The following is a 738-nucleotide window of genomic DNA, read 5'->3' as shown; positions in this document are numbered from 1 at the left end:
TGCTGATCATGATGCTCGAGGTTTACTGCTTTCAGACTTTGAGTGTTGCTCGAGGACTCACCCAGAGAGGGCTTAGGGAGTCCAAGAGAATTGCTGAGATTATGGAGTCCTCGAGCATTAAAGACAAGAGGATTGCTAAGCTCGAGGCTGAGCACGAGGTTTGGTTGAAGGAGCGTGAGGATGCTCGTAGGGACAACAGGAAGTTGAGGGATGAGGTTAGGGCTACGAAGGACGAGGCCGAGGAAGCTAAACTCGAACTAATGCAAAAGACCAAAGATTTCAAAGACAAGATCGCGGAGGCCAAGGAGTGAGCTTGGGAAGAATTCAAGACGTCTGAGGACTGCGACAGAATCAAGGGCGAGTACACCTCGGGAGCCTACCTTCATGCTTTTAAAGAGGCCCGAGCTGTCCTTCGCACAAGGTTGCTCGACGTTCGCCCTGAGGACCTGAAGATAGTGCCCTCCATTGCTGATACTCTTGAGCTGTCAGAGTTTGACAATGGAGGAGCGGATGAGGACGAGGATGGCATGGAGGGGGAAGAGGCTGAGGATGCATATGATGAGATCGATATTACGAACCTTGATCCCCCTTTGGGGTATATAGGCTAGGCATCTCCCCACCCCAATCCTTTGTATCCTGATCTTTCTATTTTTACTTTTTGACAATGTAATCGAAGTATTTTTCTCGAGGATTGTGATGTTAGTAATGAACGAGCTTTTGTCCTGTGTTAAATTTTTA

The sequence above is a fragment of the Olea europaea genome, chromosome 2 (genome assembly GCF_002742605.1).
Source record: "Olea europaea var. sylvestris chromosome 2, O_europaea_v1, whole genome shotgun sequence".
NCBI classification, from domain to species: domain Eukaryota; kingdom Viridiplantae; phylum Streptophyta; class Magnoliopsida; order Lamiales; family Oleaceae; genus Olea; species Olea europaea.
This window is presented reverse-complemented; position numbering follows the sequence as displayed.